The following is a 20339-nucleotide window of genomic DNA, read 5'->3' on the forward strand; positions in this document are numbered from 1 at the left end:
GCGGCTCGAGCGTTATCGTACCGCTCTCTTTTATAATTTATATTACGCGATGCATTTTTAATGAGAATCTCTTCGATATAATATAAATACCTGTAATTAAGACCGGTTTTCGAAGCGCGAATTATACAGGCCGAAATTAACATGTTTGCCGGAATATAAACAGGCTTGTTTTGTCGGAATAACAATAATACCCCAAAAGTGGTTAATACGTATTCCATTGTTGTCGAATTCGCTTGTGAAAAACACCATTGGCATGCTAATCATTGCGCGGAAAGGTTATTAAACCGAATGCTTTAAAATTTTCAGCTTATTCAAAATCAGAATCCTGTGTGTATGTGTGTGTGTGTGTGCTTCGATGATTCCAAGAAGAGACATTAAGGTCATCTCGAAATGATTTGCATTCATCTTCCATATCTATCTTTCGCCGCGCGAGACCGGTTTTATTTATTTATTCTCTATCGTTGGAGGTCAAATTTAAACGCCGCCACGTTTAGTTTGTAATGTATTTGAAAAGCCGGTTTATTTAGATACTAAGTGTAATAATAAATGTGTGCCAACAACTGTCGTTTCCAAATAAATCAATGGTCGTATTGTATAAACTCGGCGGGGGAGTTCTTCTCGGAAATCGCGTTTTCCTCAAATCGACACTTTTTGCGGTTTGTTTCTCTTTTATCACTCTTTGTTTGTTTATTTTTTGCTTTTTGTTTGGCGAAATGGCTCGTTTGATCGGCGCCAGATTTAACCTGGGGAATCTTCGCATAACCGAATCGAACGAATCTTTTTACCTGGAACCGATGAATGAATCGGTTGCACCTGGTTTATAAATATTTACACGGTGATAGATTTTGAATACGCGTCTCACATTGTACGTGTTTGAAAGAACGTTCCAAGGTCAAATCAAAGTCAAAAAATGGCATAAATAAAATCTATACCTACACAAAAACAAGTTTGTCATTTTTCGGCAAACTTTATCTAAGGTTTCGAATTGTTATGTAATCTCTTTGATAGATATATAGTCTGATATGTAAGTAGTCTCCTTGATATTTACAATATCTTTGCAATTTAATAGAATGAAGATTCAAATGTATAATAATATTCTTCGAATAACAAATTTCGATTCGGTTTTAGATAGTTTTCATATAATAATATACTAAGAATCCTTAGAAACGTTGAAAAAAAATTATCGATAACGTGTTTTATTAAAAAAAAAAGTAAACATGTTGTTTTCCAATTACAAATATTTATTTTTAACATTGGAAACAAAGTTCAAAACGTGGCATATAAGCATCAATAGTAGCGTGTTATGTAAAACGTCATTCCAACTCAACACTTATCGCTTATTCATGAATGTATTTACACAATAAATAAATAAAAAATGTACGTATAATTTATTCTAAGCTAATAAATATAAAATACAGCTGTTAAAAGAATTTAATAATTTTTTCATTGTTATTGCGATCCGAGTGTACATATGTATATATGTATGTATCGCAATCGGCAGACGATCCACTTTATTATCTCGAATTATATTATAATACAACATTTATTAATGAGATAGATATAAACACAACCGCATACGATTAATCGTTTATTGCGGATGTCGATTATTTATAATATTGCATACCAATTGAGGAAAACTCGTGAGAAATTGAACCATGTATATAGTGTGCAGTGCTTGCGAAGATATACGTGCGCGATTATTTATGCTAATTTAATGCTGCAACAAGTTTACACGTCATATTAAACTTTTTCAGCGAATGCAAACACCACGGTTATAATACTGGTGTAAAAAATAGGCGTTTTCGATCGGAAACATTCGATTTTCGATAAGAGCTTCGTGCGTTCGCAAAGGTTGAATAAAGGTCGAACCGTTTGCGCTCAAATTGTTATCTAACACGCTGCAAGCAAACATTGATAATTGTGAAAAGAATTTACCATACAAATTGGGCCACGTACGGATAACAGCTATGTAAATACAGGCTGCGGTAAAATAATAAAAAAAAAAAAAAAAACCACCATGAGTACGTGCATTCTATACGGCGAAGATAACCCAAAACTTTATGCGGCCATGTGGTTGTCTCGGGAACGGTTGGTTTATCGCTATCGTTGTGTGTGTAATAATATCATGAATGGACATAGAACAATCAACACATGTCTCAATTGGCCTTTACAGCTTGCATATATTAATTAATGGGTGTATCAAATTTGAAAGACTCGAGTTTTTGTTTGAATGACGGCCATTGAGCGTGACGCGCCATTTTGAATGCAATCAAAAATTTTAACATGTATTACATAACGTAGAAACTCTACATATGTACGTATATGACTTTGGGACATTATTTGGACTGATGAAAAGCCAATTAAAATCTAAATATAACATCCAACAACATTTTTTATTCATTTTAGACTTCAACCCAACCCAACCTAACAACCTAATTACTATCTAACCCAACCTAACTTAATAATAAGTCAACTTAACCTAGCAATATAATTACTAGCTAACTCAATCTATCCCCTACTGAAATCTAGCAGTATAATAACAAGCCAACCTATCCTGCATATGTATATTAAAACCTGACCTGACGCAGATCTTAGAGTTAGTATATGTACAATATACGGATATACCTTAATGTGTTTTGCCAGCAATGACGTATGAATGTGAATCTTAGATATTGGACGCCAAAATGCTACATAAATTCCAATGCTCATAAAGAAGTATGGAGCACTGTATGATGGGAAATCGGAAACGGAATACGTGGGTGAGAAATATAATTAGAGTGGTTGATATAGTGGAGAGAGTAAAGAGATTTAAATGGTAATGGGTGGGTCACGTGGCTAGAACAATAGACAAAATGGGTAAAATAAGTTCTGAAATTGTACCCGAGAGAATATTAATGGGTAAAAGTAAGTTCGCAAGGAAGGATGGTGGATGAAATTAGAAAAATGTGTAAGATAAAATTGATGCAGAGACAAATGGAAGCGTGTTGGAGAGGCCTGGAAGCGTGTGGATGTAAATGATGATGATGTTATCCTAACAGATTCCAAATTTTGAACAGGACCTAATTACTGTCTAACTCAACTTATCTCAGATTAACAGCTAACTTATTAGGTCACTGCGTATTTGACCTAACCAATTCCACGTATGTGCTCTATTAAATTGCAATTTGCATTTAATTCGTGCAATTTTTCCGTTTGATGTAATTCATGTGATGTAACCGCTTACATGCGCTTCGATCGTTGTCGATAGTTTTGTTATTCCAAATACAATCAATTTCAAATGTCATGTTCTTGTCTTTAAATTGGATGATTTAAATAACCTCAAAAGGAGTCAAGGTTTCGTCAGTTGAGCGTTGGAAAAAAATTGACGTGCGAAGGTTAAATATTTGCAGTGCGACGAGTCGCAGGTGCGAATTCGCAAAGTGAACAAATTTAAATATAAAGGAAATTTATTGCATAAAATTTAATATTCGGAAATCGACTCTGCGGTGTTTCTCGAATGTTTTTTTTTTTGTTGTAATATTCGCAAAGGGACTCAACCTTGACCTTATCAAAACTTTATGACTCGTGTGTGGATTGGCTGCGTAGAGACCTCAAGATCCTCGCGTGTCCTTAATACGTAATGTTTATCCTATCTCGGAATAAATGCTCGTTTACGTGATCGGAATACGAAGTTTTATCGAAGAAATCCGTAGTATAATATAAATTTTATCTAAAAATATCTACAACTATATATTTTTTTTGTTCCAGGTATGTTCATGTTGAACTTTAAACTCTCTACTATCTATATAATAAATGAGGTATGTAAAAATCAAATTACCATAAAAAATTATTCAACAAAAGTTTGGTGATTTATTTTCCAAATTAATGTCGTAAAATGACTAGTTGCTACACAAAAATAGTAGGCAAAGATCTTTACGGACTTTTTCTATGAATTACGTTATAAAAAATTTAATTGTATCGGTTGCATTTCATGAGGTGTGTAAAAATCGAACAAACTGTCAAACCATGGTTAGGAGATTTACCTATTGATTTAGAATACCAAAGAAGCATTGAGAATTTAATACACATGTATTTAAAAAAAAAAACTACTTCTAGAATTATACATCAGGTTCGTGCAGTCATTGGATTACAGGGACTAGGCTAGTCACCTAAAATATAAAAATATCAAAAAATTTATTACAATACATTCAACTCATTATCCATAGTCATATTGTTCACTCGAAATATCTAAGTTCAGAAATCGGAATCGGCCCTACCTGAGGTATTTGTAGTGGTGGTGGATTGTTATGGTATGGTCCGCCGCAACGTTCACTTGCACGGACTTGCCGTCCCAATTCTGTTCCCTTAAAATAGCACATGTTTATACAGTACTTTTTGAGTACAAATATGGCAAGGAGCTCGTGGAAACAAATAACTATGTCTTTGAATGTTGCATTCTCGATCGATTTTTCGACAAATCGTTCAGAACATTAAGTTTTGAAGACAAACAAGGTGTTTTTAATAAAGGTAGGCTACTTTAGATATTTCTGTTAGAAAATAAATGAAAAATTATACTCATCATTTGAAGACAGATTATTATAATCCAAGAATTAAAAATATTTATATTTCCATACCTATTCCCTTGTATTAAAAGTCATAGTATGCCACTGTTACAAGCATATATGAGATTTAACTTAAGCTTTCCATAAATGATTTCCAATTATGCTATGGGTCATTTGGTGATAAATTATTAATATTTATTTATTTAATCGAACATGTACACTCGCCTTTTCAGATCGCTCCAAAGCGACGAGTTTACTCATATACATAGATACAATACAATCAATCATACAAACAACCACCACAGTGAAATATGTATATGGAGAAATTTAAATGCTAATTTTACAGGAAGCGTTTCAATGAAAATCAGAAAAACTGGCAAACTCTGAAAGGAAACGATCGACCTGGAGTCACAAACCAAGGTCTGGCCAGCAGCGGGACTCAAACCCGTGACCACTTTATTTTTGTTAGCAAAAAAGTGAAAAAATGTACTCATCGCTTCAACACAGATTATTACAATTCAAAATTTAAAAATATATTTTTTTGTCCATACCTAGTCCCCTGTTTTAAAAGTCACAGCACGCCACTGCTATACATAGATCTTTGCAAGCAGGAATTAAGTATCATTACATCTACCCACCCAATAGGTATGTTTGTACGTTAAATTGCAGCAAACTAGTATAAGTTGCATCCAAGCAGTATTCAAATAACGTCACTAAAAGTCAAGTCATCAAGCTCATTTATAGTGCCATTTCGTCGCCTCAAACGACAAGCAATCTCAAGTGATTACTGTCAATGTAAAAAAAAGTTTATTACAACGTCTGCAACCGTTTGATTGGTATGCACGCCATGACGCGTCAAAGTGAAAACGAACAGGTTTAAATCGTGAGAACGAACTTCCATTGGAGGAAAACTCCAGTTAGATATGTAGGTATTTCCCATCGTAAGATCGGCTCGTTTTATTCTTACGAAACGACCGCGATGACTAATCAAAGAGTGCCAAATCGGACAAATCGAAAAATTACAATACATCCTGCCGAATTAGCATACCGAGACAGCCTTCGACACTTTCATCGGTTTGTTTATTCCGCAAACGTTTCCCACTTATCGATTCAATTAGCGTGCCCCACCGATATAAAAGAACGACCGTGAAAGTTGACACGCATAATATAATACAACGGTTGCGCGTCTAAATGAATGAATAAACAGCTCGAGGTACGTCCGAAGAACGGTGTTCGATAACGAGGTTCCAAATGGGTCATAAAAAACACCTCTGAGAATGCACACACGAGCTCTCTTATCTTATCTGAACGTAATTAAGTCATTGTTTTATTACACTCTCGTTGCGAAAATGAAATAATCCGACGTCGTACAAAAACTATTAACAATGAAGGCGTTCCGGTTCCAACCGGATACGGGTACCAATCTGTGCGTCTTTGGTACAGAGCCAGACTTTGCAATATATGTATTATATTTATGCGCATACATTTTTGCACTCTCGCTCGCGGCCAAATCGATACGTTTCGAATTGAATACCTCGGGCTCGGGAGAAAGAATCCCGGTTTTAGACGGGACCGGTCTTCCCATATATCCACGTCCAATGACGCCGGGATCGGTTCACTTCACTCTATATTGGCAGTGCTCCATGTGAGTTTCCAGGAATTCCGCGTTCTCTCTATCTCTCTCTCTCTTGGACAATTATCGAGTTTGTAAATAAGCGTGTGCTCAGTCATCGTCGAAAATTTCCATATCGTAATCATCCTCGGTGTTTGTTTTGCGCGGAATGTGGTTTCTAATTGATGGGTTGGCTCTGCGATTTGGGATTCGTCAGCTTAATTTGTGCAATCCTGCACCAAGCCTATATCTCCTAACTTGCTGACTGTTATGGATTGGGTTGGGATTTGTTTGATTTTACTCCTCGTCCTACCTTCTTCTCGAGAAGCGTCAGCTTAATTTAACCTATCCCAAAATCTTGAACTTCAAACTACTATTTCAACACTCGTCGTCTTTTTAGAGTGACTTGTCTACTTTGAATGTACTGATTAATTAATTTTGACATCGAAATACTCTTTATACTTCATCTATTTTGTTCGAGCTAACTCTTCAAATTCCATGTTTGTATATTTGCAAGTATTTAAGAAGCCTTATCATTTTCTATTAGAATTAGATCATATGCTACAGAAAATATTATAAAGCTAAAGTAGGAGATATGAAGCCGATAGAATTCAAACCAAACCATACCATTCCCTTCATTTTCTTTCATCAATATGATGTTTACTACAGTAATTTTGAAAATTTTAATACATATATATATATATATATATATATATATATATATATATATATATATATATATATATATATATATATATATATATATATGAGTTCGGTCTTTCGTGTCATGCGGGGAAGACGTGCTTCTGCGTTCTTCCCGCTATTACTCGCTTAAACCCGGCTATTGCACGAAATTTAATCTAAAAATTTAACCATCTAATCACTTATTTTACTAATTGCATCCTAGTATAATTTAAGTGTAAAAATAAACAGACGATCGGCCGTTAACAGCGTTTTTAATATCAGTGATTGCGAAAAATTTTGTGTTAATTTTGTGTCAGTTACAAAAGCGTATACGAACGAGATACATCTCCCTACCTGAATACAAAAAAAATAAGGGTCGCCAGTCAAAATTCGGTCCCACAGAAGCAATAAATCTTCCACATAATTGCTTTCAGACAAAAATTTTTAACGAACTTTACTTAATAGAATAATAGCAAACAGAAACGGTGTTTCCCAACTGTCTAATAGTTCTTTTTCATATTTAATTTATATTAAAGTAATTCGTGTAATTTTATATTCTTTACTAAATTTATTATTAAAATATTAAATTGCAAACCGCACTCACATATATAAATCCGTTGTCTCCAAAGAGGCGTCTCACGATAAAGATCTGTAAAAAAGTAGTATAACAATTGCTAATCTATTATTATCATAACTAACTACTTTCACCTACAAAGTAACCCTGTTAAATGGCATGTAATAACTCATAAGTGATCCAAGTGATACCTAGGATGACTATCTGTCAAAGCTGACCACAGAGAAGAGTCTATGGCGGTAAGAACTCACTCCTTGAATGGAAATCTCTCTCAAGTACCGCCTTTTTCTCAACACATCTTGGATAAATGCGAGAAAAATAATATCCAAACCTCCAACAAGGTAAGAGTGACGATGGATGATAGCTTAGCTAATAGAAACCTGTATTTAGCCACGTACAATGTAAGAACGTTATCGAGTGAAGGAAGTGTGCTTGCATTAGAGAATGAATTAGAAAATATCAAATGGGATATAATAGGACTTAGTGAAGTAAGACGAAAACAGCAAAACCAAATAATCCTAAAAAGTGGTAACTGTCTCTACTGGAGAGGGCTACCAAATGGTAGAATAGGAGGAGTAGGGTTTCTTATCAATAAGAGAATAGAAAGAAATATTATAGAAATAAGCGACATATCGGAACGTATATGCTATATAGTATTAAGAATCTCGAGCAGGTACACTTGTCAAATCTTCCAAGTGTACGCCCCCACATCTAGCCACCCAGACGAGGAAATAGAAGACTTCTACGAAAAAATACAGGACGCATACGATAATAGCCGTCACCACTTTAAAATAATCATGGGCGACTTTAACGCAAAAATAGGACAAAAGGCAAATACTGAAAGAGCAGTAGGCAATTTTGGTACCGGCCAAAGAAACGACAGAGGCGATCGCCTCATAGAATTCGCAGAACACAACAGGCTCTTTATCACTAATTCATTTTTCAGGAAAAACACCAACAATAAGTGGACTTGGGAGAGTCCTAAAGGAGACAGAAACGAGATCGATTTCATCCTAACAAATGCCCTGCACTCCGTTAAAGACGTTAGTGTTTTAAGTAAAGTAGATATAGGTAGCGATCACAGATTAGTCCGTGCCAAGATGGCCATTAATATAAATTGCGAACGTAGGAAATTAATAAAAGGATGCAGTAACTCTCCAGATTTCGCTCAACTAAGGTCTAGGAAAAAGGAATTCGAACTCGAACTTGGAAATCGATACGGGAAATTAAACCCAGAAGCAGACATCGAGGAATTGAACACTGTAATTAGTTCGGTTCTAACCTCAACAGGTAAGAAATTAGGTGGATTCAGGAAACAGATTAAATTAAGCAAAATTTCAGCGGAAACAAAAAACCTAATTAAGCATAAAAGGAATTTAGATAGGGATAATAAAAAGCAAGAATACAATCTAGTAAATAAGGAAATTAAAAAGAGAATAGTCAGGGATGTCAGGGATTTTAACAGCAAGCTAATAGAAAATACCATTAAGAATAACCGTAGCCTGAAAAAGTGCAAACAGGATCTTTTCTTAGGCAAAAACCAAATGATCGCAATCAGATCAGAGAGCGGAGTAATAATTAGGAATAGAGAAGAAATCATAGACAGAGTTTACACGTTCTATGCAAAACTATACGAGAACGACAACGGCCAATTCCCCGCTCTGGAATCGACACACGGCCAAAGGGTTCCTGCAGTATTGCCTAGCGAAGTAGAGGCCGCGCTAAAAACTGCAAAGAACGGTAAATCCCCAGGGGAAGATAATATTCCCATTGACTTACTAAAATGTGGCGGCCCCCCCCTAATTAATATCTTAGCTAGGCTTTTCAGCAAATGCATCCAGAACCAAGCTATACCAGAAGGATGGAATAACGCAACTATCATTTTAATACACAAAAAAGGCGACAAAAGCGATATCAAGAACTACCGACCCATTAGTCTACTTTCAGCGGTCTACAAGCTCTTCACGAAGGTTATTACAGAAAGGCTGAAGAATATCCTCGACGAGAACCAACCTGTAGAGCAGGCAGGGTTTAGGGCAAATTTCAGCACAATGGACCACCTCCAAGTAGTTGGCGAACTAATCGAGCGCGCCAACGAATATCAACGGCCATTGTGCCTAGGTTTCGTCGATTATGAGAAAGCCTTCGATACAGTTAGTCATAATGCAGTACTTAACGCTCTAAAAACACAGGGAGTGCCGGAAACCTATGTGGGACTGTTAGCTGCAATATATAAGAATGCCACAGCTTCGGTTAAAATTTTTTCAGGTACAGATAGATTTAGCATAGGAAAAGGAGTAAGACAAGGAGATACAATCTCGCCCAAGTTATTCAATGCGGTGCTTGAGGGAGTTTTCAGGAAATTGGATTGGGATACAGCCGGAGTAAGCATCAATGGTCGCTTTTTGAGTCACCTTCGGTTCGCAGACGATATAGTTTTAGTAGCTCGTGATTCAGCTGACCTACTTATCAGACTAACACAGCTGGACAGGGAAAGTAGAAAAGTAGGATTAAAAATTAACGTAGATAAGACTAAACTAATGTTCAATAGTTATTGCATGCCTGATAGCATCCCCTTAGATGATAAACCAGTAGAAGTAGTAAATAATTATTTATATTTAGGTCAAATAATTGACATGTCTGGTAGTAAAAATGAAGAGATAAAGAGACGTATGAAATTAGGGTGGAGTGCATTTGGACGGATGAATGCTGTTTTTAAATCAAAAATGCCACTCTGCCTGAAGAAAAGGATCTTTGATCAATGCGTTTTGCCAGTGATGACGTATGGATGTGAAACTTGGACACTGAACGCCAAGATGCAAAATAAAATCCAATGCACTCAAAGAAGTATGGAACGCTGTATGCTTGGCATAACGAGGAAAGACAGGAAGCGGAACACGTGGGTGAGAAATATGACAAGGGTAGTGGACATAGTGGATAGAGTGAAGAGATTGAAATGGCAATGGGCGGGTCACGTAGCTAGGAGGATGGACGAAAGGTGGACAAAAGAAGTGCTTGAATGGTACCCGAGAGAAGGCAAAAGAGTAAAAGGAAGACCGCAAGGAAGATGGGTGAACGAAATTAGGAAAATGTGCGGAATGAGATGGATGAGTGTTGCGCAAAACAGAGACGAGTGGAAGCGTGTTGGAGAGGCCTTCATCCAGCAGTGGATGGCGAATGGCTGTAAATGATGATGATGATGATGATATATATATATATATATATATATATATATATATATATATATATATATATATATATATATATATATATATATATATATATATATTTCATTATCATCTTTAGGCACTCGCCATCCACTACTAGATGAAGGCCTCTCATAGCTGACAAATTTCAAGTAATGTTTAGGTTTTTGAGACAGGACCTTATCTTTTGGGGGCTAGAAATGTATTATAGTTCCACAGTATTGGGTACTACATACATATGTACATTGTTGTATGATATGAAGTGCCTGTTTGTAATCCCTGTTTTATCATAAAATCTTCCTTCATTTTTCTAAGAAAAGTGTTGAACTACTTAAAGATAATAGATAAAGGCAGCATTCAACTTATGTACATGGAACTTTTTCTTATCAATCTACTTACATATATGTATGTATGTATCTATTTTCCTATAAACAATAAGTCAATGAATTTTTGCCCTAGGATTAAATATTAATTAATTATATATAGGAATTCTATCTTACATATTTACTACATACATACTTGTCTATGTTAAGTAGAGCATTCAAATTTATGCTAAAAACTTTCACAACAGAACTTTTGAGTAAAATATTGCTGACTATTTGCATCACTATTCAATTTTCAATTTAAATCTTCTTCTTCGACCTGCCATTCCATTGCGCAATCCACAGACACTCATCCTGAGAAGGTCTCAAAAGTTGAACCACCGTTCTAAGCCATCGAACTGCTTCCCACTACGCAGAGACACGTCAAATCTGAATTCAGACAAGGCATAAATATAATTTCCACTACAGTTTTGATTTACGCTCTCGTTCCACACGTTCAATATTCAATAACGAATATGGTTCGAATCGCAGATGTTCGTTCTGCGCGTTCGTAGAATACGAAATCAGGACTTGAAAGCAAAGTAAGAGCGTTACGAAGAACACAATGGCAGTGGAGTCAGTTGATGTACAACACAGTATACGTACATCTAATTGTGTAACATTATCATTATTAGTCTTCTTTGTCAGCATGCTAATGCCTCAGCCATTGAACGGTGAGATACTCGGTGGGCGTCTACCGTGTCGTTGATTAATGACACCAAACTCTCCTCTACACACGATGTTTGTTGTTGAAAATATTGAAACCACTCTACATGTACAAGTACATATCTGCCGAATCTTCTTTTGGAACATGTATCCGATGGTTGCATTCGAGTACACCGGTTCGACCGGTTCGCACGAGGAGATGTGGGCTTCTTCTGCGAGAAGTGTTTCTTCTTGGCAATCGTCTATCTCCTGGCTGCAATCTACGTGTAAAAGTGCATTCGCATTGTACAAGGTCGTATGCTTTAAACAGTTTGCCGTTATCTTTTTGCTAAATTCTTCCGATTATATATATACGGTGCTTGTTATCGAGACAGTTGTGATAGATTACTATGCGCCTTATGATTGATGTTGCTATATTAGTGTATTGGATTGTGTTGGATAGTGGCTGAGGCAATTTATTTCAATGTCAAGGAATGGCAGGAGATGTTGAAGTTCCAAGGTCATGCGATTTGATACAATTAGTTTTTGACTCTAATAAGATAATTCTTAAGATGCTAAAAGTATGTAATTCAAACTTCACTAAGTTAAGGCTAAAATTACTGTAGAATATGTGGTAGGGACTTGAATGTGATTAGAAACGTAAAAGAGGTATATAAAAAATATGCTATATTATGTATTGGAAGTCGTTCCATTTACAAAGGCCCATCTTCACCCAACGAAAAAGATACACACGTGAAATTTTCTACAGGGTGGAGTAGACCATCATGAATAGGATGATATATTCTTCAAAAAATCATTTCATACATGGGCTTAGGTTGAGTCAGATTTGAACTATGAACCAATTCTTATACCTTATAAATTATGATCGGACTGTATGGTTAAATGATTGAATAAAAAGTAGTTATGCCACTGTTTTAAAAAGTTACAAAGGGGTGGTAGAAAGGGGCGTGTGGATAGCTAGATGTCATCACTCTAATCCGACACAAGACCGATGTAAATTTGAATGAGTTCGTTAATGATTAAACTCCTCTAGCATTAGCTTATAAAATAAATAAGATTGAACTGTTATAACTGTTTAACTGCTTAGCCTGCGAGTTGTGAAGGGGTGGTAGAAAGTCGTTTTTGGATAGCTAGCTGTCATGGCTTTAATCTGACACATGATTCTGGTGTAATTTTTAATGAGTTGATTGATTATATTAAACTACTATAGCTTCATGTCGGAGACATTAACTTATTTCAATGCTAGCTAGCCCCCCCCCCCCCCCGTGTGTGTCAGTAAGAAGTCAAAGCGATCTAAAGAGTGGAAGTGGTTCAAAATCAGATCAAAATTTTTTGACTGGCAGAAATGTCACAGAACTAACAGAGTGAAGCTAATAAAAATGAGGATTTCTCTGAAAGACATATCTACCTGGACTCTTCCAACAGTTATCTTTCTGCGAGCAACACAATTAAGTCAAAATCTGCAAAACATTTCTGGAAAGTAGATAGCACATAAGAATGGTTCGTTTTCCATAATAACATTTCTTGTCCGTGCTATTCTTCTATCCACTTATCCCAGATTGCTTCATAGCGCTTTAATCCGATGTACCTATCTTGAGCCGTTTCTGGAGCCTGCCCCACTTAAACCCACCTTAATTATCCTATAGATCACCGAGACAAAAGCACATACTTCATGGAGTGCAACTTTGAAACACACACACACATTAGCATCTATGCAAATCTTGGAGCTCGTTCGACGTACAATAAAATGTTGACCTCTGACCTCGACCGTGACTATTCAGACAGTCTCACAAAGGACCACCACAAAATTGAGCGCAATTGCGAAACCACATCCACTCAGAGGCGTTATCAGCGTGAATGGCGGCCTTACACCGTTCTGTCGTTGTTCCGCGATTCCATTGTGTGCACGTTGCGTAAAATTCCACCATGGATGCTATGCGGAACAAACCCATTTCACTTCAACTCCTCCGGTATGGTAATGTCGCAACAAAACAACGGCCAGCAAACAAAACAACGACCGAGCGAGGTCGCAACTTTAATTCCCCACCTGGATTCAGCAGATTCGGCTAATTTTCTCCAGTGTATATTATTATATTTTCGTTTAGCTCATTGCCGTCATCGTCGATTTGGAAGATGTTGGCGCCCAGTGAACTTGTTATGTGATTTTTTCGTTTTTTTTTAGATGTGCCAAAAATTTTTCCCACTTCATATTTATTTTGTATGCGTACTTCATTCAAAACTGGTCGAACGCTTCAAGGCCGCTCGCTGTGCTTGAATAATGAATATGTATGTTGAACCGAACACATGCACTGGTCAATTTAGTATGAATCATATCATTTGGCAAACATTTTGGGTAAACATATGCATATGTATTAAATATAGAGTAAATCAAACTCAGATCACCAGCTGATGATCAATAATATCCACAATGTTTGGATCTTGTCACAGCTGCAACTTATCTTATGTGTAATTGCGTCATAGATCAACTGGGTTTTTGAATCCAATTTTCTAATTGTTATTTATAACTATTTGGATTAGGATGGAATGAATGTTGTTTTTAAATAAAAAAAAATGCCACTTTGCCTGAAGAAAAAGATATTTGATCAATGTGTTTTGCCATACGTATGATGAGAAAATTGGACATTTTACAAAGTCCAATGCACTATATATGCAATATACATATATATGCTTGATATAAGGCATATATATATATGTATGCTTGATGCAATATATATGCTTGATATAAGGCAGAAAAAAGGTGAGAAGTATGACAAGGGTAGTGGAAATTGTGGTGCTGCCAAGCCAAGATGCTGCACAAAGTCCAATGCACTCATAGAAGCATGGAACGCTGTATTCTTGGCATAACCAGGAAAGACAGGAAATGGAATACGTAAGTGAGAAGTATCACAAGAGTAATGGATATAGTGGATAGAGTGAAGAGATTGAAATGGCAATGGGCGGGCCACATGGCTATAAGAATGGACGAAAGGTGGCAAAAAGAAGTGCTAGAATGATACCCCAGATAATTCAAAAGGGTTGAAGGAAGACTGCAGAGAAGATGAGTGGACAAAATTATGAAAATGTGCGGATGAGATAGATGAGAATTAAGCAAAACAGAGACGAGTGGAAGCGTGTTGGAGCGGCCTTCATCCAGCAATGGATGGTGAATGCCTGTAGATGATGATGATTATTTTATTGAAATTCATCAACTGCATGGTTGAGCTTGATTTATTAAAATGACTTATTGTTTATATCATAATCGACTTGTTTATTTATTTATATTATACATATATTATCTTAGCTATCAAGCTAATTTAAAAATACATCTTAATTACTTAACTCTAGAGGTATTATATGCTTTGTAGAAGTGGAAATAATTCCAAATAAATTCCAGAAATAATTCAGAATTTTCAACTCTACCTCGCATCTCACATATACCCAATTTGATATACTCTAGTATAAAAATCACCGAGTCTTTCGTTACAGCTGGTTAGGTTTAAAAAAAGTACTGCCTTATATGCGTATCTATATTTTATACCCCATTTTACAATAGCTAGGCCGCAGACTCTCAGATAAAATAAAGTAATAACGCTAGCACACCTGATCTATGCTATGGCGATTCAGGCCAAAATTCGCCCCTTTGAGTGTTTTATCCTTGTTTTGATAGTGATCGATAACGGTGATTCCCATATTTAATGAAATGTAGAATAAATTTGGGCGTACGAATTAATAATGGCATAAAGACACACCCATTCACAGCTGGAGTCACCTAGGCATGCCGTGCCGTACGATTAAGTGTGCCTTTGATTTGATTTTTGGAAGAAAAATACACGATTACTATTGGTCGGCTAGGATGTTTTTACCAAACGATATCGAGAATTATTGTATTGTTATGTTATTGCTCACTGCCAAATTAACTAAAATGATGTACATAGGTATAGTCAGAGAGAGCACATATAGTTATCCAAGTCAGTCAGCCAAGTTTTTGTTATTTTTGTTTAATAACATATTTTGAGTCATTAATTACAAAATGTTTTGGCCTTGAACACTTTCGCCCGTTGAATGAAGCTCGGCCCGATGCAATTTAAAATACATCAATTAAAAGAATGAAAATATCAACGGTTTTAAAAATAAACGCAAAAACGTTAAACGGGTACGAATTCCAAACGCCCACACCATTCAGTGGCGTCTCGTGAAATTTAGATGCGACGTATTAAATCACAACACGTGAACGTTGCACGACGATAATACGCACAAGAGGATAAAAAAGCAAGTTTTTCAACAAAAAAAAAGCAATAAAAACATTCCCCCGAAGAGGAACACAGTTTATTACCTGCAATTTTTGCATATATGCAGGTAAATCGTCGCCGATAATTTATACGACTTTGTCCTCATTGTCGGCCTAATCAATGCGTGACACGAAAACCAACGCTCGTATCGAACGATAAATACCGCTAAAACGAGCTCTAACTGCCAAACAAAATAATATATTAGACCTTGACGAGACGATCGTGTGAATAAAATGAAAAATTAAAAAGAAAAAAACACTTGCGTACCCTCGAAATAAATTCCGAAGAAATGAAACAATGTGTGCATCGCAACAATGAGCGTTATTTTTGGAACGGAGTGTATCGTTTTGGTACAGCACGCTTTTGGTACCCACGCAAACCGCTCGCAAGGTCGACTTGATAAATATCAGATGAAATATTTCGAAAACTAGGCCCAAATCGAATCGTAAATTATGTATAAATGTGCAATTTCTTTTCGATGCTGTAATATTATCAAAGCACGTGCGAAAATGTTAAAAGCACAAACAGATAAAGACGAATACGTGAAGAATTCCAGCTGTAAAGGGTGGGTACATATACGAGTCGGTTAGAATGCATTTTTCAACAACACTCTCTGTTAACATTTATACATATGTACAAGTTCGGCCATAAGTATCAATTCGGAACAACCCGTCATGGAAAAAATAAGAAAAAACACGGTCGACTGTTGCAGCTTCTTGACATAAATTTTCTAGAATATTTTTATGCATTATGATCATTTTAAGTGTAAACTTCTACAGCGTGGAAGAGTTATAAATGCAGTATTAGATTAGTGCAAGCTTTTCACTATTTCATCCAAACTCACTTTTAAAATACTTCGAAGTTTCATTTCGCAAACATCCAATATCTATTTTTAACAAGCTTTTTATTAGTTTTACTCTGTTAGTTCCATGCAATTCCTGCCCGTCGAAAATTTGTGATTTGATTTTCAACCACTTCCACTCTTCAGATTGCTTTGATATTTTACCGGCATACGAAATCTAGCTAACATTGAAGTAAGCTATTGCTTCCGAGATGAAGTTAGAAGAGTATTAGCGAATTCATTAAAAATTACATACAAATCTAGTATCAGATCGGAGCGAATACAGCCAGCTATTCAAACGCGGCTTTCTAACGCCCCTTTGCAATTCACAGTTTACAAATTTGATCAGTGGTAAAAATTACTTATTCCACTCTCATTTATTTATTTTAAACATTCAAAATTCATATAATTGTGTCGTAATTAGAGTTCGGCGTTGGCTTGGTGCCCGTTTCATAATAATAAACCTCTTCATTAGTTAACAAAAAACAATAGTGAACCATTTTTTTGCAAAAAGCATCGTCACAACAATGATCTTTGCTCATAATATTTATCTAAAACGTATTGTTAAAGCTATATATTTGTCGTAAATATGAACCGTCTCAATTGTGATGGTCTCGATGATTTAAAAAATCAAATATCTGCACACATCACATATAATCCAAAAAAAATCCGTTGTTTACTTTGGTTGCTTTGAAAGTTACGGCGTGTAATTTGAATCAGATTCACTATCAGTCTAATCACACGCACTTTCACAATGAAATAAATTATACATTTGTATAATATATGCGAGTATTTTCTGCTTCTAAGTAAACAGCACTTATCGAAATTATTTATATAATATTATATGTACATATGTAATTGGAACACTCGAAAGAATGACACAATTGTTGTTATTCGTGAGATTGGCCTTATCGTTGAAATTATTTGACTAATTCTCGGCATTCCTAGCAGTGACAGATTGATCTAATAAAACGACTGATAAGTTGAGATTCGTCGACGATATCGCAATCTTGGTTCGGTCGTAAAAAAAAACAATGTGACGGAAACAAAGAGCGGGCGTCTGTTATCGGCGTTGTTAATGTAAATTCGTTATCGGTTTGTTATTGTACTTTGTAGGTCAACGAGTGGTTAAAAGGGTCGTTAAACGATTGAAAACATTCCAATTACGATTACTGTTACACATTTTCAATATTATTCGACGTCATACTGTAGCACTTTGACGCAAAACCTAATGATTCATACACCTGGAATAGCACCCACTCATTATTTCCCCTTACAGAGTAACTTTTCCTACTACATTGTTAGTTTAGCTTACATAATCTTAACCTTGCACTTGTTGTATTATTACAAATATTATCATCGCATTAATATTATAGAAAAGCTGTTTAATAGTATACTGGATCTGTTTAACTTCCATTTTAATTAATTAGAGTTCAATATTGAAAATACCTCCTCTTACTGCTCATTTCAAATGCATAAATTTGATTACTAATGAAACGTTCCTTTCTTAACATCTACTGCTATATCTATGTAATTGTATCTAAAAGTCACCATTCCATTGATGGAAAAGCAGTTAATGATACTCTGGATCTGTTTAACTTCCTTTTTAATGTGCTAGTAATACAATAAGATTAACTTCTGGGGCATTCTGCAGAAATAAATAACCCATTATTTTGAAAGTACCTCCTCTAACTGCTTACTTCTAATCAAATGCATAAATTTTAATTACGGATGAAACGTTGCTTTCTTAACATCTACTGCTATATATAATTATATCTAAAAGTCATTGCATTGGTGGAAGAGCACTTAATGATACTCTGGATTTGTTCAACTTCCTTTTTACAAGGCTTTTCTATGTTTGACTTCGCTAATAATTTAGTATCTATTCCCTAAAGTCTTCCGATCGTTTTGAAACAATGTAAATTTATTAATGTGATAGTAATACAATATGAGTAACTTCTGGGTCATTCTGCAGAAATAAATAACCCATTATTTTGAAAGTACCTCCTCTAACTGCTTACTTCTAATGAATCAAATGCATAAATTTTAATTGCGAATGAAACATTGCTTTCTTAAGTTAACATTTTACACTAATTTTATCCAAGAATCAACACCACTTTGATGGAAGAGCAGTTAACGATACTCTGAATCTAATCATTTTTTTTAATTTCTTCTCACTACATGTTGAATAGGCTACTATTGAACTATAAAAAAATATAGTACAATGCATATATAATATTACTTCACTTCCTTACATTTTACTAAAACTGCTTACGTCTAATGCGTCAAATTCACGTTTTGATTGTATCGATACATTATACATTTGTTACTATTGTAACGTAGATATTAGGTAATTGGGCCACCATCACTAATCGCCTGACCGCGCTTTTGCGCTAATAAAGGGCCTTGGAAAAGACTTCGATAATGGTTTGATGTAGTTTATTGAAATGTAAAATTTGCACGTGGTGGTTCAGCGGAGCGTACGGAACACAAGTTGTCCGTACGCCGTCTGCTCGAACTCTGTCGACCGTCGCGTATTTCCGCTTGGGCCGACACTAATGCCAACTCGTCAATAATGCCAATCGACAATCAGTTAATAAGACTGTTTGCCACACGTCATTACAAAAGTCGGAACATAGTCCCACATAGGAAAACTGTTGAACAATACAGTTATTCTACAGAGTTACAGCATTACTGACGAGTCGTTTACAATAAATCATAGCTCTTAAAATAATTAAATAGAGGGTGAATAATGAAACCTTTGCCTCATCCAGTGTGAGGATAAAATCAATTTATTGGTTCAGTAATATTTCAACTTATAGGTATACCTCTGGTGAATGTTGTTTCTATTTACATTAAAGTTTTTGAAATCTCCTTTGAAGCTGTGAATAAGCATTACAAGATAAGTTTACTTTAAAGAAGAGAGAGTGGACTGTATATGGTTTAAAACTTAAGCATTCCTCATCTTGATGTTAACTTAGACAATACAATGTTGACACTGTTACAGTTGTCACGACAGATCAGCTATTACCGATCAATTAAACTTGATTAATGAGTGTAATGCTCCTAAGTTAACTTGATTTCATCAACAAGTAGCATAAACATTGCTAAATTAAAAGTAAATTGGAAAGTCATTCATTCATTCCTACAAGCAGGAAATGAAGGCGAACTATGATTATAGATGTCTCTACGTTAAACATCGAAATGTTCAGTATTATAATATTTACTTATTCTATGATTCACATAAATACTATAAACAGTAAGAGTTAACTTATGTTTTCATAACAAGAAACATAAGACCTGCGGATGACTCCCGGCAGGTTATAATTAAGTAGACATGAAATAATTTAAGATGCTCCATTAAGTGTGGCTTGGAGACTAACATTAACAAATCATGAATCTAATTTTAACTGTCAAATTTGAACAGTTTATTTTAAACTCGGATATAATCCTTCCGAGTGATGACATGAGACAAGTCTTATATTATAAAGACAAAATGATTAGATTAAATTCGGAGATATATACTGCCGAATGTTAAAATGAAAATAGCTTAAATTATACACA

The 20339-nt window shown here is 35.4% G+C and overlaps 1 protein-coding gene across 1 annotated transcript in view; it reads left to right on the top strand.

Moving 5' to 3' along the window:
• The window catches only part of LOC143917856 (uncharacterized), a 396623-nt gene that overhangs the window by 323016 nt on the left and 53268 nt on the right, over nt 1–20339 (top strand). The window lies entirely within an intron of this gene.

This window comes from Arctopsyche grandis, chromosome 10, assembly GCF_051622035.1.
Source record: "Arctopsyche grandis isolate Sample6627 chromosome 10, ASM5162203v2, whole genome shotgun sequence".
In the NCBI taxonomy this organism is placed as follows: Eukaryota; Metazoa; Arthropoda; class Insecta; order Trichoptera; family Hydropsychidae; genus Arctopsyche; species Arctopsyche grandis.